Raw genomic sequence first — 17,594 nt, 5'->3', positions numbered from 1 at the left:
AAGACAGAGGTCCTGGGCCTCTACATGCTGACCAAAGGTTGAGGAAGCAACCCATACCAGGTTCACCCAAGAGCTGAGCCCATCACACTTTGGCTTGTGATGGCAGAAATCATGTTGTGCCAGAGGAAGGAAGCACTAGCATCTCTGTTTAGTCATTGTGTCTCTTCATTTTACAGTGTCAACGAGTCTAGGCTTCTCCAGTACCAGCTGATGACAGGGAAGAGGGTACTGTGGGATTCCCTGGGTGGTATTGTCTTTTCATTATGCCATAATGATGTCAGAGAACAATTATTGGCAGCTGCAAAGATTCTAGAGCTGCTCTGTAAGAGTCTTCCCTGGGCTATATAGAAGAACGAACAGACCTCCTTTCACTCACCGTGGACCAATCAGTTCTTTTGTTGGCAGAGTTCTCTCCTGAGAGGCAAGCTAGCCACAAAGAGGCATAGAAGCCAAATCATGCTGGAGACCTGGCTCCCTGAAGTGGGTCATTCTCTGGACTGAATTTGCTACCACTCGTGCCACTACCGCGGAGTGAGGAGCAGGCCTACACCTGGAGAAGCACTCACCCCTGCTTCTTGTTCAGTTCTTAGTAGTGATGGAAAGCACTTCTAGCTGCAATCAGTGAAAATGTGAACTTAGATGCATAAAATGTAAGTGAAGAAATATGGGGGAACCAGAATCTAAGCCAGATGAGCAAAGGACCCATGTCTGACCCTGGGCTGTACCATTTGAAATTGTAAATAAAGGGATCTCCCATGTAAAATACTCCACAGACCTGCAAACCTGGCATGTTGGGAGGAACTTTTCAGAAGTCATTAGAATAGTAGTGGTGGTGGTCATTAGAATAAAGTGTTATATGGTAGACTTAAATTTTGGTTTATGTTTTGATTTGACAATGGTGCGGGGAGCAGAGTGAAATGGAATGCCTGATCTTTAAGCAATCTTGATAGTTCAGTTGAGTGCTCTAGAAAGTTATTTGCTGTTACTCTGTTTCTTTTTCTTTGGTGATCACTTGCAGGGAAGTAAGATTGTCTTCCATAAACACGGTTTTAACAATGAGTCCGTAAGTGATTGTGGAGGCCAATTCTAGATCCACACGTCCTTCCACAGTGGGGACATTGGTTTTTAGGCGGGAGTTGATAGTGGTGTGGATTTGCCAAGCATGCATTCCTTCTAGCATGTTTCTCCCTTGTGTCCTGAGTCTGAATGTCATCAAAGCCCATGACACCTTTGGTAAGGTTGTTGGAGCGCTCGCAGGCAAGTGTTTCCCAATTTTTATACAATATTTTGTTTATATTATATTTTTATAGTATTTTATATAGTGTTTATACTATATTTTTTAAAAAATTGCCTTGAGACAGTCTTTAAACCTCTTTTGTTGACCAGCAACATTACGCTTTCCATTTTAAAGTTCAGAATAGAGTAGTTGTTTTGGAAGATGATAATCAGGCATCTGTACAACATGACCAGTCCAATGAAGTTGATGTTGAAGAATCATTGCTTCAACATTGGTGATCTTTGCTTCTTCCAGTACACTGGTATTAGTTCGCCTGTCTTCCCAAGTGATGTGTACAATTTTTCAGAGACAGCGTTGATGAAATCTTTTGAGGAGTTGGAGATGGTGTTTATCAGTGGTCCATGTTTCACAAGCATACAGTAAGGTTGGTAGTACAATAGCTTTGTAAACAAGCATTTTGGTTTCCTTGTGAATGTCCTGGTCCTCAACACTCTGCACTTCAATCGGGAGAAAGCCGCACTTGCAGAGCTCAGGCGATGCTGGATTTTGCCATCAATGTCAGCCCTTTTGGAAAGATAACTGCCCAGGTAGGAGAAGTGATCAACATTTTCCAATGTTACACCATTGAGTTGGATTTGTGGCTCTGCAGAAGGGTTATTTTGTGCTTGTTGGTGCAGCACTTTGGGTTTTTGGATGTTGAGCGATAGGCCAAGATTTTCGTAAGCTTCTGCAAAGATATTTAGGATGGTTTGGAGGTCATCCTCTGAGCATGCACACACTACGTTGTCATCAGCATACTGAAGCTCTATGACGGTAGTTACGGTAACCTTGCTCTTTGCTTTCAGCCTGCTCAGTTTGAAGAGCTTTCCATCTGTTCAATATATGATTTCTACTCCAGTGGGAGTTTCCCTTTGACAAAGTGTAGGATCATGGCAATGAAAATAATGAATAGAGTTGGGGCAATAACACAACCCTGTTTAACACCTGATCCCACTGTGAATGGTTCACTTTGACAGCCATTGTTATCTGTGATTGCTGCTGTCATATTATTATGGAGGAGCCGAATCATTCTGTTTTATTAGTGCTAGGAAGGCTGTGGAACTGGCAAGGAGTTATGATGCATTCATCTGCACTTGTCTCTGGGGGATCTGAATGATATGCAGAGCTATCGACCAAGGCAATCCTCCTTGTATATTTAATTGAATGCCTTTGTTTCCTTTGTGACAGAGATAGCTAGCTTCCGAATCTGCAGTCAGGTCATGAGTCCAATCCATGCTGATCTCTGACTTGGGACTTTTAGCCAGAAGGAAAACAAAATTTACTGTTACTGGTATTGTTAAAAATACTATAACAGCCCCTCCAAGTATCTTATTTTACAGGGACAGTCCTGGATTTACAGAAACCATCCTGGTTTCTGATTCGATCTTGGAATGCCCCGCTTTTCCTTAGGATGTTCCTATTTTCATTGGAGAAATGTAGGAAGATATGGAGTTATGTGACCCCTGAGCCAAGGAGATAAATAAATTGCAACCTTTAGAAGACATTTGAAGGCAGCCCTGGATATGGAAGTTTTTTATGTTTAATGTTTTATTATGTTTTTATATATGTTGAAAGCCACCCAGAGTGGCTGGGGCAACCTAGTCAGATGGGTGGGGTATTATTATTATTATTATTATTATTATTATTATTATTATTAGTGAATAGGATGTTCCTACTTTCATGTTGGAGGAGAATTGTTGGAGGGCATGCTATAATGGTGATAAAAGTTGCATTTGAACCAGTATTGCCAAAGAGATAGGCTAGAATAGGATGCAACCACCAAAGTTTCTTGATTGGGATTTGGGTCTCAGTCAGCAAATAAATATTTGTTTTGCTTGTCATTGCATTCATTTACCATTACCTCAGAATGTGGCAGAATCGCTGTTTACAAGCATTCAAAGAGCTACCATAAATTGCTGTTGGAAAATGGGCATAGTGACTGTTTTGTAACTTTTGCCATAGAAAATGTGGTTGTGTTAATGTTAGTGCAAATGAGAAGTCCCTTCTTCAAATTGTTTGGGCCAACAGGAACAAAAGTCAGGAACAGGAAGTCAATGTATGGCATTAAAGACTAACGACCAAAATGTCATCACATATGTGGAAAAACCACCCATAAAAAAGAGAAAAATGCACTAAATCCACACCAGCAATGATTGGCTGTATAATGGGTTATTTACTTTTTGGATTTTCTGTTGTAGGGTGAATCTGGATTAAATGTTTTTAAAAAATAAAAACACAGGCTGGCATTTTGATGCTGACAATGCCATGTCAATGCTGTGAAAAACATGCATGCATAAGCAGCACTGATGGCGTAATAAACTCATTTGGAAGCACTTGTCACAATCACAACATAAAATTCAGGACTGCTTGGAGGAGAACTGCCCACCCAAGTAACATCTCTATTGCATATGTATGCAGTGTCAATTTCAATGCTCTAGATGGCAGAAAATATCTAAAAACCCACTACTCTTTCAACTTGCAAGGTTAACTTTCTCTCATAAAAACTGTAAAATACGAATACACAATGGAAAAATCTAAATGCACTGTTGATGGTTCTAGCTGTCTTCTGCTGCTGTTTTGGGGGTTAAACTCCAGTGCTTAGAATTCCATGCCTGCTATTACCTTAAAATTGATGCCAGTGCTACCATAACATTTGCCTTTCATCTTTTGCAGATGTTCATATTCTAAAGTTACCAAACAAGTGCTCTCTTCTCTCTCTCTCATTCTCTCTCTCTCATTCTCTGTCTCTCTCTCTAACCACCTCTCCACTTGTGATAAAAGCATTGAATAATGGCTGAAATCAAAAGAATTCTGTGATCATCTAGAGATGGCTGCCCTTCTCTCCTACTGACTCCGTTTCTTGCAACTAAACATCTCCTTCTCTTTCATTACTGCATTACTGTTGGACAAGCCTAAGACCACATTCATACCACACATTTAAAGTGCTATGATACCACTTTCAACAGTCATGGCTTGAAACAACTAATCCCTCTTCACAGAGAACTCTGGGAATTGTAGCTTTGGGAAGGGAATGGGGTCTCCCCAAAATTTTCAGCACCTGTAACAAACTACAGCTCCCAGAATTCTTTAGGGGGAATCATGACTGCTGAAAGTGATAAGACTAGGATCACATACCCTCCAATATTTATCTGATGTTCTATTCTACTGTTGTTGTTGTTGTTGTTGTTGTATCCCACCCATCTGACTGGATTGCCCCAGCCACTCTGGGCAGCTTTCAACATATATAAAAACATAATAAAACATTCAACATTAAAAGACTTCCCTATACAGGGCTGTTTTCAGACAGCTCGGGGTTCGAATAACTCCATAACCTCCCAACATTGCTCCAATGAAAATGGGTGTCTGAAGGAAAAGCCGGACATTCTGGGATCAAATCAGAATCTGAGATGGCTTCTGTCCCTGGAAAATAGGGACACTTAGAGAGTCTGGGATCAGGCCCACATCTACAGCACAGGCTGAAGGAAGCACATGAGGCAGAAAATAGCATGCAAAGTTGCAAGCTTTAGATAGGCTAAAAACAGAGGGCCATGTTATGAAATGAAAACCTGTCAAGTAATAGAGTTATTTACTGTGGGACTGATAATGGTGCTTTTATTGGCAGTAGGCAAGATGTAAGGCGTTCATGAAGTGGAGTGTTCATGCTCTAAGTGAATGTTGATGGTAATACACATCTGAGAGCATTTCTGGCTCTGAGCCTCAGATCACTTATTTTGGAGTGGTCTCAGAGGGCTATGGCTTCCCATTCTAATACCACAGAAATACAGTAAGAATTATGACTACGGTCCACTGGGAAGTTTTCTTGAAGAAGCTCCAATTAAATGTATTCTTTTGGGGCCTCTGCAGAAGAAATGCCCAATTAATTGCGCCCTGTTGTCTTGGGGGACCTGCTTGTCAGGAGCTTCCTTTACACACACACCTCAGTTTTTAAAAACTAGCAGCTAGCATTTGTGGAGGACCCCCCTCCCATTCCTACCCACTCCTCAAATAATTATGTGAAGCACTGGACAGCTAAATAAAAGTGCTCTAAAATGCAAAAATGAACAAACAATGTTTGTATACGACCTGCAGATGGCAGTAAGAGATAAACTACAGGAAAATATTCTTAATGTAATTCTGGCTCTTTCTCTCAATGGGCTGCCAGGCTGCAAAATTTGTAATCGCTGCATGCAACTTTCTTTTAGCCAGGCTAACACCCATGTTTGTTTGTTTTTTAAAAGACTTGGCATCTCTTGTTAGGAACGGAGTAACATATTCCCAATAATGTGAATGACTTCCCAATGCTATTGCTCACTTACACAGTGAGGTTTTCTCTCAGGCTTTTTATTTACATCAGGGTTATGCTTTTAGCATAATGTGTCAACAGCATTTATTGAACACGGTCACATCATTTTACCACTGGGCAGATGCAAACAAAAATGGGAAAATCATCTCCAAGTCAAAATCATCATGGTCATCTGAATTATTATTTTTTTAACATGCTGGGCTACTTCAAAGGTTTAAGAAGAAAAACAGTGAATTACGGTAAATTTACAGCCCAACACTATGCATGTCTCCTCAACAAGTCCTGTGACTGAAATGGAACTTACTCTGAGGTAAGTGTGCACATAATTGCAGCCTTAAAATGCCATCCTAATCACAGTTACTAGAAAATCAACCCCACTGAGCACATTGGACCTTCCTTCTGAGCAAACATTATTAGGAGTTGACACTTTTACCATATAATCTCATAGCTGTTGTCCTGTACCTGAGTTCAATGGGACTCACTTCCAGGTCTACACTTAAGGTTTTTAACATTAAGGAATGGTTTTGATAATGTAGAAGGAGACATGACGTTCTACTTTTACGTTCATGATGTGTTATTACCTTGTCTTTTTTATCGCTTAATTTTTATCGTTTTATGCTGCTATATTGGTGAAACACTGCTCATATGTCCCTATGTAGTGGTTTACCTTTTTTTTTTTTACTGCATTCAAACTGTGACCCCCCCTCCCAATGGGAGCAAGGAAGAATTAAAATGGTACACAAGAGCAACCAACAGCACAGATAGAAACAGCGTACTAGAAAATGGTGTGGCCGGGTATTACTTACATTTGACAGAAAAAAGCAAGGTAAAGAACATTATGTCCTGTGACATTTTAGAACGACATATCTAATATTGTTCTAATAGGAGGAAATAACATTAAACAGGTCATTGTAGATCCAGCCTTAATGTGGCTAATGTAGATGCATATAATGTGAGCTGCCCGCAGGCATCTGGTTGACAAAAACAGGATGCTGGACTAGGTGGGCCAGTGGCCTGACCAAGCAGGTTCTTCTTATGTTCTTATAGTTACATTGTTATGATTAATAAAAGACTATATATTCTAGACTGATGCACAGGGATTCTCATCAGAGCCCTAGGTAGAAAGAAGGAACAATGCAATTATAATAAGAATAGCACAGGAAAGACTTGGTAACAAATAGTTTTTAAAATCAGGATGCAGGAAGAAGTGTGTGTATTTTGCAGTCTGCATAAAGGAAGGCATCCCTTTGTATGAAACAGAATGGAATGTCATGATCTGAAATGCACCCAGAGGCTGCATCATTGATTGCTATCACGCCTTTGTATTACTGAAGAGGTGATATGTTTCTCAGTCACACTACCTGTGGCTGGCTGTGTTGTATTGAGGGATTTGAGCATTATAAACGGCTTGAATTTTCTGCTCTGACTAGGTTTGCTGTTGGTAACCTCTAAAACACACACACGCACAGAGCCCGAAACTATTACATTCCAAAGGAGAAGGCACTCTAATCCAAAATAGGACTTGTAGCTCAGATTAAGGCCGCAAAGCCCTATGCCCACTTACCTGAGAATAAGCCCCTACTGAACTAAGTGGGACTTAAAATTGGGTCTACAGACTTGTATAAGATTAAACTGTAAAGCCCTTAGCATTTTCTGGATCCCTCATCCTAGCAACGTTGGAGGGTATATTGTTGTTGCTTTTGGTGGGGGGTGGGGGTGGCTCTCAGTTTTTCTTTTAAACAGCTTCTGCAAACCTCAGGGTTTGCATGCCAATGTTTCCTCTTTCTTAACAGTGGGCCTGCTTGCTATTTGGAGTGACTATTCTAGTTTATGGGACATGGGTGGCACTGTGGGTTAAACCACAGAGCCTAGGACTTGCCGATCAGAAGGTCAGTGGTTCAAATCCCCGCAACGGGGTGAGCGCCCGTTGCTCGGTCCCTGCTCCTGCCAACCTAGCAGTTCGAAAGCACATCAAAGTGCAAGTAGATAAATAGGTACCGCTCCAGCGGGAAGGTAAACGGCGTTTCCATGTGCTGCTCTGGTTCGCCAGAAGTGGCTTAGTCATGCTGGCCACATGACCCAGAAGCTATACGCCGGCTCCCTCGGCCAATAAAGCGAGATGAGCGCCGCAACCCCAGAGTCGGCCACGACTGGACCTAATGGTCAGGGGTCCCTTTACCTTTACCTTTATTCTAGTTTATATTCATGCTACTGTAATTTTTCCATCCTTTTTTAATACTGAATTTTAAATTGCTGAAGAGTAAAGCTATAATAATAAATGTTGGCAGCCTGCCATTACTCTAATTTCTTTCAAGCCTAGAACATGGTTGCTCCTTCCTTGGTTTACGTTAATATTTCTAAGCTGCAGAGAATTTTAAAGAAACCTGAAAATGGGGGGAAACACACTTTTAACCACTTGGAAATGCTGTGCAATTGAACCACAGCAGGGGCCCCAGTTGGGCTGGTGCATTAGTCTTAACATAACAGTACATCTAGCTTTGCCTGTATCATGGCTTCAGTATTGGTATGAGCAAGAAACCCCCACACCTTGTCACTTCAAAGTGGTGAGGAAGACTTGGGTTCCTGTGGAAGAAACACAGGTTTGAGTCTGTCATATGGGTATGGACTGGGGGAACGCAGTTGAACTAGGGGATTTATATCAGACAGTAGCATGGACTTGCCTTCTGGCAGTCACCTAATGATCCAGGCAAGGAGGATACTGGGTCATGGTACACAGTGCATTTGGTTAAACTGCCTACAGTTCCTTTACAGCCCTGATGGTGCTCTTAGAATATTATGCCCTGTTTTGGGGTGGATAGGATGAGTTGGAGCTAACTGCAAAAAGAAAGGAAAATCTATTAAAATCTACAGGCCACCCAACATATGATGCAGTTCCAGAACATAGCAGAAACTTATGGGCTGATATCCCTCAGATGGTACCATTTTTCTGGTGGCTTATGGCAAACTTTCTGACCCTCAGTTTTTTGGCATTGTGGTAGAACAGCAGCATTCAAGGTGCTACATTTAATATTTTATTCAGGTAGGTTCAGAAATGTGCAATAAATGTAATTGGAAGAGTGTTTTCCAATTAAAATGCCATATAAAAGTACTTAAATGCATTGCTTAGCATTAAATACTTATTGAACACTAATTGCATTTGTTTGCATTTTTCAGAGGCATTTAAAGTGGCTGCAGATAGGCTGGATTCCAATCTGGCTCATCAGTGGGTTTTGAAACTGTTGTTGCTATGCATTTGAAGTGTTCTGGAATGTATGTTCATCCTCCGAGGTCTTGCTTATGAATCCTCACTACCAAATTCAGTGGATCAATGAAATAAAAAACATGGTTGATTCCTAGAGGTGAGTTAAAAGCCCTCCTTGCATAAGGTTTTGCAGCCTCTTCTCCCTTTGAAATTTGATGTGTGAGCACTGCAAGATGTGATCAGAGCTTTGCTGTTGACATCTGTCTGTCTTGGAAGGCAATGGAGGAGTGCCCTTTTGGGGGTGAAGTCAAACTGCTGGAAGGTTGCAGCACCTGCTGTGGCTGTAGAGACTGATACAAGAGAGACATGTTTTGTTGCAGCTGGGGCAGATGAAAGCGTCTGGCTGTGCTGCTGTGGCTTTTCTTCTCTCTATGTTCCTCTCAGAAGTCATTCCTCCTCTGGTCACTGCTATGGGTGCACAACCTGACTGCCTGTCTCTGGCCACTGTGGTCATCTGCAAGGGATTCTCACATGGTAGGATTACGTTGCCAGCCTTCAAGTCACATCTGCAGACATCTTTGTAACTCAGAGCTGGTCTGCCAATGGGCCTGGTGCCTGACGTCAGCCGTCCATAGAACATATCCCTGGGGATCCTGCCATCTTCCATTCTCTGGACATGTCCAAGCCAGCATGGCTCACCTCTCCATACCCTTTTGGAGAGGTGAGCCATTGCTTTATGTATTAAAAATAGAGCTTTATGTATTAAAAATAGCGTGGGTGCTAGATGACCATTCAAACTCTGTGCTGGGAAAGTTGAATTCTGTGACCTTTATCTATGATACAGATCAGATAATTTTGTGTAGTTTCCCCTACATTCCTCTGCAACTTATCCTGCACACAGTTCTTATTGTGTTAGTTTTGGGAAAGGGCATAAAGCTATGTAGATCACTGTGCCTCTATTATGGATCACTGGCTATCTTACCTTGCAATCTCATCTTATCTGGCTTCTAAGATTTCAGCAGGCATTGCCCACTCAATTTCAAACATGTATTTGTTTACCAATGAGGGCTAAAACTTGCTTCATTCAAATGAAAGCTAAGGTTCTCAGGAAGTTGGATTTTGCAGCCAATACCATGTTCTGCACTCTTTCTATGTCCCAACTTATTCATTGCATGCACACAGTCTGGGTTATGCATCGAAGCACATGGTGCTTTGCTTTATAGGTACTGGAGCTTAAAGTCTTAATTTTGACAATGAGGGATGTGGCAGAGCTGCCAGCGGTGAAGGAAGAGTAGGTCTCTTGAGGTAGAAGATTTGGAATTAGGTTGCTTATGAAACAAGAAATTTTGAAGAGTTAACAATCAATCCCTCAGTGATTGAAAGTGAGGGAATCCTAAGAGTTTTGCAGAAGAGTACGAGGGAATCCGCAAGATCATTGAAGAAGATTTAAGTGTGCACATTCAGATTTACTGACTGAGTAGGGAAATCAAAGAATCCTGATGAAAACGGAAGCGGAAATTCCCAGTGATCGCTTGCATGTCACATGTCCAGAACAGTAATCAATCCAGTGAATATATTTGACATTTGCTGCTACTGTTGCTTTCAATCCACAAATGGTATGTAGTTGATTAGGTTCTCCCACACTTGCTCACCCACCCAAATTTGCATTGTGTTTTCTTTGCAATAAAATAAACCAGGTGGAATAACAAAATGACAATTATGGAAGTTACATAGTTTTGCCGCAGCAGCAAGATGAACAATGTTCTTTTTGTGTGTGAAGGGGGAACTGCTGTGGAATGGAAACAGGGCTGCATGCAATGAGTAAAGGATGGAATAGAAAACGGGAGGTGGTTGTGAAGGGAAACAGTGTAAGAGACAGAAGTACCTGCAGCTTTGCCTGCACTTGAAAAAACAGTGACACTGCCCCCCGTCCCTGCCGCCCCACTGATACGATGTAAAGGCATTGTTTAAACCAGACAGTGTTGGTCCATCTGAAAGGAAGGGCAGAGAGGGTAGGCAGTTGGGGAAGTCCGCCTACCTTCCAATGGTCAGGCGGCATTGCAGCCTGGCCATGTCTCTGATCGCGATCTGGAGCATTATTTTCTTGCCTGCTGAACTGTGAGTATAGTCCCACATATTCACCAGGTTCTTCTTCAAATCAATATTTCAAGGGTCTTTGGATAGGGGAAAAACCCTCAAGTGATCATGATAATGTAAATGATAAGGCAGAGGGCCTTCTTGGTAGTGGCACCCTCCCATCAGATGTCAAGGAGATGAGAAACTATATACGGTAACCTTTAGAAGACATCTGAAAGCTGCCCTGCATAGGTAAGCTTTTTAATCTGTAACATTTTGTTATGTTTTTATATATGTTGGAAGCTACCCAGAGTGGCTGGGGCAAATCAGTCAGATTGGGGGTACTATTATTATTATTATTATTATTATTATTATTATTATTATGTGCTGACTTGAATTCTAGTTACTAATTAATGTAAAGTATTATTTTTTAGGGACGTGGGTGGTGCTGTGGGTTAAACCACAGAGCCTAGGACTTGCCGATCAGAAGGTTGGCGGTTCGAATCCCCGCGACAGGGGTGAGCTCCCGTTGCTCAGTCCCTGCTCCTGCCAACCTAGCAGTTCGAAAGCACGTCAAAGTGCAAGTAGATAAATAGGTACCGCTCCAGCGGGAAGGTAAACAGCGTTTCTGTGTGCTGCTTTGGTTTGCCAGAAGCGGCTTAGTCCTGCTGGCCACATGACCCAGAAGCTGTACGCCGGCTCCCTTGGCCAATAAAGCGAGATGAGTGCCGCAACCCGAGTCGGCCACGACTGGACCTAATGGTCAGGGGTCCCTTTACCTTTACCTTTATTATTTTTTAGATAATGCCTGAAATATACCCCCACTCATTTTCAGATGTTTCTGGTGTGTGACTGGAACACAGTGGGAGATGCCCTTAAAGGCAGGTTCTAACGGCGTGCAAAAAAAATAAAAAATAAAATCCATAACATTTTGTTGGCAGGACTTTTCACAAAGCCAGTAAACTAGGGATAGGGGACCTTTCTTAATCCAATGGTCATATTCCCTCATACCAGAGGTGGGCAGGGCCAGAGACCTGGGGTGTAGCAACAGATATGATTCTTTCCTTTGTACAGTAGGTTACATCCCAGTCATATGAAAGTCAAAAATCCCATAGGCCCACCTCTCTCTCCTCAATCCAGGCAAGCAAGAGGCATTTTCACAGTTCAAGGACACATTCCAGCCAGGCAAAAACTCTCATGGATGGTGCAAAGCATCCAGGGAGAGTTGTGTGGCCTGAGCCGAATTCAGTGGGTCAGCTAGAAAGGCCCGGAGAGCTGCATTTGGTCCCCTGTGGCAAACTACCTGATTATGGAGAATGAGACCATGCCATCCTCTTTAACAAAGCCGCCTTCAGAAGGGCAGCAGCAGTCATTCAGCCTCATGGCTCAAATGGCAACTAAGTGTCTCATAACAGCAGGGATGATTTCTCAATTGCTGGCTGCCAGGGGCAAAAGAGCATTAAGGACGACAAGATGTTCCTGGCTTCAGAAGAGGTCTTAGAAAATGCTCATCTCATGCCTGACTTGTCAGATGGCATTCGGCATTTTCGGAACACTTTTAGAAAATGTGGATTGCAGAAAGCAAAGTCAGTAGACTTTTCTATTAGCAAAATGTTGAGGAAAGCCAATGAGACCAATGCTAAGAAAGCTACCATCAGTTTGACTCTATAGAAATTACCTCTGAAAGTATAGTCTTTATGAAATACAGTCATTGATTTTTTTATATGTGTAGCATTACAATTTCTGTACTTCTTGACCTACTTTCCCCCCCTATATTGTTTTTGACCACAATTTTTATAAAATCTCTGTATTTTTATAATTTAGATGAATCTTCTTTTTTTCTTTTTTCTTTTTGCATATTAAGAAAGAAAATACCTTCAGATTTTTAAAAGATAACCTCCATGATTAAGCTCCATTTCGCAACTCTCGTCAGGCTTGATTCCACAAAAGTAAAGTAATCCATACTAAATTCACTGGATACTGCAGCAAGTCTCTTACTGTCCATGCTGATCACAGGTGAGCATTCTAACACTATATATAATGTTAATACATTTTTATTTAGCTTTTTGTTAATTATCTGGGACAGGTTGAAGTTGGGAGCTAGGGTGAAATTAATTGTACACAGTGCCCCAGTTTCTTGAGTTCCTTGAGTAATTGTAATGCATAGCCTTTTGTATCTGCCAAATAATTCAGAAGGTTTTTCAAAAGAAAGAAGTTGAAATTCAGCTATCAGTTGCAGGGTGGAGTACCAGTGGGCTTGGAAGCTGGAGACTCTCAAATTCCCAGCTGTTCTTGAGGGTATAATGGCAAGGTATTTAGCAGAAAGTTCTTCTCTGGCCTCACCTCCAAAAACTGCTCACTGATTATTTGCATATTTCTTACCAGTTTGCTACTTCTAAATAACATCTGCTGCTCAAGTTGCCTTAGAAAGCTGAGGGCACCTGTTTCATCTACCTCTCCACATGACAGGTAACGGAGGAACTCATTCTTTCAGTCCTGCACTGGTATGCATAGTTTAAATTGTTTAATTTCTTTTAAAATCATGTAACTAAAAGCCCTTCAGAAATTAGAATCTGTACATTCAGAGAGAAGGTGAGAAGGCGAATCTTGTCCCAAATGTCACTGCCCCTGCAAAATATTGCGGCTAGAGTGTTGATGGGTACAGGGTACCATCAACGCACCACTCCTGTGCTCAAAAGCTTGCACTGGCTGCCTATATGCTGTTTAGAATCAACTTAAAATAACATCAATCAAGTAGGGAAAATGATAGTTAAAAAGAAAGCTGCATAAAGATAACAGAATAGTCAGCCATGGAGACAATTAAAAGCAATTTGTTTGACAGCCAGATGCAACAGAAATGCCTTTGCCAGTTTCCTAAAACTTATCAGATCACTTCCTGGTGCAAATGGACTTCTCTGCGACCCATCCCCTCTGCAGGGAGGTGGGACCAATTCGGATGGTCCGCCCCCACCACTTAATGGATCCAAATGGTTTCCAGAGAGTGGTAGGGGATGCTTCATCCCATGTTGATGGCCTTTCAGCTGATTCCCTGGTGGCCCGCTGGAATGTGGAGTTAACCAGGGCTATTGACTGTTTGGCTCCGAAGCGCCCTCTCCGATTGCATGGAGCCCGGACAGCCCCGTGGTTTTCCACGGATCTGAGGGCAATGAAACAATCGTTGAGACGGCTAGAGCGCCGGTGGCGGATAACTCATTCCGAATCTGACCGGACACAGGTTAGAGCTCAACGTCGAGCCTACCAAGTGGCGATAGCGACGGCGAAGAAGAATTTCTTCACCGCCTCTATGGCATCTGCAGAAAACAGCAGCAGGAGACTTTTTCAGGTGGTTCACAATTTAGCGGAACCACCTGCAACATCGAGGCCCAGTACGGGCCACATGTTCTCCTGCAATGATTTTGCAAAGTTTTTTGCAGATAAAATTGCTCAGATTCGGGAAGAAGTAGACTCCACCATGGGAGCAGGGCCGGGGCGGGAGAGTGCTAGAGTTCTGTCTAGTCAAGTTGAGTGGGATCAATTCCAATCTGTTACCTCCGAGGATGTGGACAGGCTGCTTGGACGAGTGAAACCAACCACCTGTCTCCTGGATCCTTGCCCATCCTGGCTTATAAAAGCTAGCCGGGAAGGACTGGGCGATGGGCTTCGTGGGGTGGTGAATGCTTCCCTCCGTGAGGGAGCCTTCCCAGACCCGCTGAAAGAGGCGGTTATTAAACCGCTTCTTAAAAAACCATCTTTAGATGCGGCCACGATGGCCAACTATCGCCCAGTGTCAAATCTTCCATTCTTGGGCAAGGTGATTGAGCGAGCGGTTGCTGAACAACTCCAGGCACGCCTGGAAGAAGCGGACCATTTGGATCCCTTCCAGTCGGGATTCAGGCCTCATCATGGGACTGAAACTGCCTTGGTCGCACTGGTTGATGATCTCCGGCGGGCTGGGGACAAATGTGAGAGCTGTTTCCTAGTTCTGCTGGATCTCTCAGCGGCGTTTGATACCATCGACCATAACATCCTTCTGGACCGTCTTGAGGGGCTGGGAGCTGGGGGCACTGTCATACAATGGTTCCGCTCCTTCCTCCTGGGCCGTGTTCAGAAAGTGGTGGTGGGGGATGAGTGTTCAGACCCCTGGGCTCTCACTTGTGGGGTGCCTCAGGGTTCTGTCCTCTCCCCCATGCTTTTCAACATTTACATGCAGCCGCTGGGAGAGATCATCAGGAGGTTTGGGCTGGGTGTTCATCAGTATGTGGATGATACCCAGCTCTACCTCTCTTTTAAATCAGAACCAGTGAAGGCGGTGAAGGTCCTGTGTGAGTGTCTGGAGGCGGTTGGAGGATGGATGGCGGCTAACAGATTGAGGTTGAATCCTGACAAGACAGAAGTACTGTTTTGGGGGGACAGGAGGCGGGCAGGTGTGGAGGATTCCCTGGTCCTGAATGGGGTAACTGTGCCCCTGAAGGACCAGGTGCGCAGCCTGGGAGTCATTTTGGACTCACAGCTGTCCATGGAGGCACAGGTCAAATCTGTGTCCAGGGCAGCTGTTTACCAGCTCCATCTGGTACGTAGGCTGAGACCCTATCTGCCTGCGGACTGTCTCGCCAGAGTGGTGCATGCTCTGGTTATCTCCCGCTTGGACTACTGCAATGCACTCTACATGGGGCTACCTTTGAAGGTGACTCGGAAACTACAACTAATCCAGAATGCGGCAGCTAGACTGGTGACTGGTGGCGGCCGCCGAGACCATATAACACCGGTCTTGAAAGACCTACATTGGCTCCCAGTACGTTTCTGAGCACAATTCAAAGTGTTGGTGCTGACCTTTAAAGCCCTAAACGGCCTCGGTCCAGTATACCTGAAGGAGCGTCTCCACCGAGGGAGCCGGCATACAGCTTCTGGGTCATGTGGCCAGCATGACTAAGCCACTTCTGGCGAACCAGAGCAGCGCACGGTAACGCCGTTTACCTTCCCACCGGAGCGGTACCTATTTATCTACTTGCATTTTGACGTGCTTTCAAACTGCTAGGTTGGCAGGAGCAGGGACCGAGCAACGGGAGCTCACCCCGTCGCGGGGATTCAAACTGCCAACCTTCTGATTGGCAAGTCCTAGGCTCTGTGGTATAACCCACAGTGCCACCCGCGTCCCTTAGGGACAAGAGCATAGAAAAGCCCAAATTAACATTCCTTCTGTTTTAAAATATGTTGATTGGAAGGTTTCAAGTTCCAGGGAAGCTTTCGGGGAAGTTGTGAGCAAATATGGCCTTTTTAAAAAATGGAATGGCCTTTCAAAATCAAGTGCATTGCAAGGAAAAGTAAATTGAAGTAAATCTGTGTCATCTTGTCTGTAAATTATAGTGTTTGCATAGTTTTGCCTTTGTTATCCGGTTCATTAACACTGGGGACAAGTGCTTGTTATATGCTATTTAAGTAAGTTGGCATTTCTTTGTTCACACACTTTTACTGGCATAATTAGATGTCAGATGAAGTTTGATGCTCACTGACCTTTACAGCAAAAAGGAAAGTATATACTCCTAAGCAAAACTTTAATTTCTTAGCCAAGATGACATACAAAAAAGGCTGCAAAGTGAGAACAGTGATCTGTTATACTGGATGAGCTTCTGTTGATGATAGCACATCATCATGTGTGTTTTCAGGGTTGTTGGGTGGGTTTTTTGGGCACCTTGCCAATTTACATTTTTTAAATAACTACTTTCTTAACTACTTTCTACTTAACTCACAGCTCCTTACAGCCAGTTATTCTTCTTCAACCAGTCTGCTCTTTCTGCCAATCCTATTGCTTTCGCTAAACCCTAATATTCTATTAGTTTGTAGTTCCTTCTGCAAGAGAACAAACTGTTTTGGGGTTGTTGTTGTTTTTATTAAGCTCTGCTGTGTCCCTCCTGTTCTCTCTCTTTGCTGAGAAATTGCTGTTTCTTCAATCTGTGGCTTTCCTCTGAGTCACAGAGTTGTTCCTTCTGTTTGCTTTTCTAATTCTCTTACTTTCTTCCTCCTAAGCTGACAGGGGCCTGGATTTGATAGTGGATTTGATAGTGGTTCATTCTTCTAAAAGCATCTTGGCAAGAATACAGCCTATAGTCTAGCAAGTAGTCCTTTATTTTCAGGTAGGTAGCCATGTTGGTCTGACGCAGTTGAAATTAAAAATTAAAAAATAGTCCAGTAGCACCTTAGAGACCAACTAAGTTTGTTCTAGGGGTAAGCTTTCACGTGCATGCACACTTCTTCAGATACACTGAAACAGAAGTCACCAGACCCTTATATATAGACCCACCCCACCCTCCCACTATATATAAGGGTCTGGTGACTTCTGTTTCTGTGTATCTGAAGAAGTGTGCATGCACGTGAAAGCTTACACCTAGAACAAACTTAGCTGGTCTCTAAGGTGCTACTGGACTATTTTTTAGTCCTTTATTTGTTTGCTTGTTTCTATAACGCTTAAACTGATACCGTAACCACATATATCACAATCATAACTGAAACCTCATGCCAGCTTGAAGGCTTACAATCAAGCTATTATTAACTCTGGGGTCATAAAACTGATGATAGGCAGGAAATGAATCTAAATAAATAAATGCTAAGGGCAAAGCATCAGGAAAGAGCAAGGAGAAATATGGAGAAGGGACATACGACTATGCAAAAATATGTAATGTATTGTAAGTTTGTGGGGTTAGCACAGGAATGGATTAATGGAGCCAGAAGGACTACTTGAA

At 43.0% G+C, this 17,594-nt stretch overlaps 1 long non-coding RNA gene across 1 annotated transcript in view; it reads left to right on the top strand.

Annotated features, from left to right (window-relative positions):
• Positions 1–17,594, top strand: part of LOC310762880 — a 40,152-nt gene that overhangs the window by 7,806 nt on the left and 14,752 nt on the right. Inside the window, exons 3-7 of the long non-coding RNA XR_014548275.1 lie at positions 406–650; positions 8,754–8,938; positions 12,722–12,873; positions 13,243–13,326; positions 16,882–16,988. This is a non-coding gene — a long non-coding RNA (uncharacterized lncRNA). The remainder of the gene's footprint in view (positions 1–405; positions 651–8,753; positions 8,939–12,721; positions 12,874–13,242; positions 13,327–16,881; positions 16,989–17,594) is intronic.

The sequence above is a fragment of the Podarcis filfolensis genome, assembly GCF_964270895.1.
Source record: "Podarcis filfolensis genome assembly, chromosome: 5".
Taxonomy (NCBI): Eukaryota; Metazoa; Chordata; class Lepidosauria; order Squamata; family Lacertidae; genus Podarcis; species Podarcis filfolensis.
This window is presented reverse-complemented; position numbering and strand designations above follow the sequence as displayed.